The sequence below is a fragment of the Cyprinodon tularosa genome, unplaced genomic scaffold (genome assembly GCF_016077235.1).
Source record: "Cyprinodon tularosa strain WSP-4 unplaced genomic scaffold, ASM1607723v1 ctg317, whole genome shotgun sequence".
Classification (NCBI taxonomy): Eukaryota; Metazoa; Chordata; class Actinopteri; order Cyprinodontiformes; family Cyprinodontidae; genus Cyprinodon; species Cyprinodon tularosa.
Genome location: NW_024039027.1, coordinates 1433354 through 1436485, shown reverse-complemented (window position 1 = coordinate 1436485; position 3132 = coordinate 1433354). Strand labels below are relative to the sequence as shown.

At 36.5% G+C, this 3132-nt stretch overlaps 1 long non-coding RNA gene across 1 annotated transcript; it reads left to right on the top strand.

The window, feature by feature from the left end:
• The first annotated feature begins 247 nt into the window (after positions 1–247).
• Positions 248–1248, top strand: LOC119788439. Its single transcript, XR_005281473.1, has 2 exons — positions 248–585; positions 1066–1248. It is a non-coding gene; the product is annotated as an uncharacterized LOC119788439 (long non-coding RNA).
• The last annotated feature ends 1884 nt before the right edge of the window (positions 1249–3132 follow it).

The window sequence follows — 3132 nt, the reverse complement described above, 5'->3', positions numbered from 1 at the left end:
ACAAGATGGTCGTGTATATACGTTTAGCAGTATATGAAAGATCAATATTAGTTGTGTTTCCATCAGATTTTTCGACAACGCATATTGATGACTTGTCTCAGAAAAGCTTGTTGAAAATGGTCAAATTTGAATAAACTCCCTAAAATTCGTGGGAAAAAAAGCTTTTGCGCTCGCTTAAAAAAGGGTTGATGTGCAGAACGGGAGAAGGAAGCCCTTTTTTGGAATCAGCTCTGACATAGGCTGCGTCTCAATTCGCAGGCTGCGTACTTGGTAGTACGCAATTTGAGGCCGGTGACGTCACAACGCTGCGCGGAGGCCGTCCCATTTGGCAAAAATTCTGAGGACGCTTAAAATGCAGCCTCAAAATGCGTCCTCATTTTCCCCGAATTCTGAGGATGCATCGCTACCGTCCTTAGTGGCCTCGCCTCCCACTAGATTTCCCGAGGTGCTTTGCGCGCTTCTTTTTTTTTTTTTTTGTAGTTGAAGAAGAAGAAGAAAAAGAAGAAGAAAGTCGGATTTTCTTCAAGTTACGGACAAACGAAAGCAGCAGCAGCGCCGACAGTAGTGCGGAGAACACCTTTAAATGTAAGTATTTTTTTTTTTTATGAACATCTATTAAAATACATGACGGTAACGGAGCCACCGGAATGTGTAGGAGCAGCTAAAGCTAAAGCTAAGAGCTAACCTGTTGATACGTGATGTTCATCAACAATTAAAAGCCTTCATACAAATGTCACTATTTTTTATTTTAACCTACATCTTACTGTACTGATAGCCGTATCCCTCACTAATCGGATCTATTTATTCCCAAACAGTTTATTACAAAGGATTAGAGCTGTTAAAGGTTAATGCAGCTGAAGAAATAACATTAGTCCAGCTGTACTGGGCTGTTAATACTGCAAACGTTTTGTTTTAATACTCAATAACGTATAGTTTATTTACAGTACAGTATAATAAGGTTTAAAGTATAATTCGCTTGAAGAACAATACAGGCGTAATTATACAGAACAGTTATTTTGCCTGTTGACTTAACAGAAATATGCTTTACATGTCATTTTGTTCCAGGGAGCAGACAGAGGAGTGGATAAAATGACCACCTCATCATCGGGGCCAAAGATACTGCTGCAGTCGGATGGAGGGAAGAGTTGAGGCAGAATTCCATCTACATGTTGCATTTCTATGTAAAAGTCACACAAGTTAAAAGAAGTCCTGTTCAAACACCAACGTACAAATATAATCTTTTGATCACATCAAATGATGCCCAGATGCCACTTTTTGTAAATCTCATATTTGTGATAGAAGTGATCCTTGTGTGGGACAACTTAAAAAAAAAAAAAATACAAAGTATGTTCAGGTTTGGATAATGTAATGAAACACACACACACACCTATATATATATATATATATATACATATATATATATATATATATATATATATATATATGTATGTGTGTGTGTGTGTAGGGAAATAACATCTTTCATTTATTATATTCATGTTAATTTCCACTTTGAGTAAGCTTGAAAAAGTAATCTCCAGGTTACCATTCCAAAGTCTTTTTCTGTAGAATTTCATCAATCCATCCAAATCATGAAACATTCCTTTTTTCTAGCTTTAAAGAAACACTACAGAAAATAGCATCTGTTGATACAAATAGTTTCCCTTTACTTTAGGAATGCAAAGATCCAGGGCAGGGGGTCAGTGGGAATCCTACTGCTGCCACCTGGCCCTGGTTTGTCCTCATGGAGGAGGTATTAGGACGGAGGCCCTCTGTTGCCCCACCTGTCCTAATTGCCTCCATCCCTGAGGACACGCCAGGGCCAGGTGCTGCAGAGGCTGAGCAGCATCAGGGTGAAGATGAGGAAGAGAATGAGGATGAGGGAGGAGGGAAAGGAGGAAGAGAAGAAGGAGAGACAAGTTGGTGGATTTAATCAGGGAGGATATCAGATGGCAGAAGGAGGCGGGAAAGGATGGAATGATTATTTCAGTTATTGGAGAGGATGGTGGACAGATGTTATTATTTTTTTGGTGTTTTTTTTAACAAGTTGAGGTTCTGTGTTGCTGTTATTGTTAAATGAAATTATTAAATTATTTTTAAAAGTTATTGTTGTCTGTGTGTTCTTAAAGTCTTTTAACCTTTTTACATTATCTGTTTCATCACTTCTTTGTAATTTAAGCAAACTTAGAACAACCTCTCAGTGACAGTTTATTTTTAGAGAAGCAAGTATTTACAATAAACTATTAAACATTTTTAACTATTGACATTAGATTTTAAAATTAACTACTACAACTATTTACAGAAGATATACAGTAAATATTACTAAAGAACATATATATACAATTGTCACTGAGCAGGAGTCCCTGGTGGTGCTGCTGGACTGGATGGGATGCCACACAGATGAGCTTGGAGTCTTCTGACTGCGAGTGGGACATCATCGGGGGGATGGGGGTGCCTCTCTCCACTGCTGATCCAATCGATAGCTGCCATGTTACTAAAAATGTTCAAAAAGACGGAGAAAATAATGACTTTACTAAAACTGTTTTTATAACCCTGAAATGAGAACAGCTAAAATGTGATTCTACTTGCCATCTAAATGTAATGGTGGTCAGGTAGACCCTCCTCCAGGGGCAGACACCTCAGCAGACAGCTGGTCCCTCCAGTGAGCACCACTGACTGCCTCCAACACGTTCTCCCCCTCCTCATCCTCTGGCATGTCGTCCTGCTCTTCATCCTCTGGGGCTGTTATGACCTGTAGAAAAAAAAAGACAAAAATATTTATTTTTATTCAGTCATCTATCTTTTATTCCTTATCTTTATTACATGATTTATTAGAAATTAAATTTTACTTCATCTAGATCCACTATTTAACTTAGTTTTTTCGTTTTTATATTTGATTTTTTTTTTCCTGTATTATGTTTATATATATATATATATATATATATATATATATATATATATATATATATATATATATATATATATATATATATATATATATATATATATATATATATATATAATTGCAAATATAATCAGGCAGTAAGGGGATAACAATTTAGACAAAAATGATTTATTTCTCAACAGTTTGGCTTCTCAACACAACATTAGTAATGGTGAGAGTAGTGATTTAAG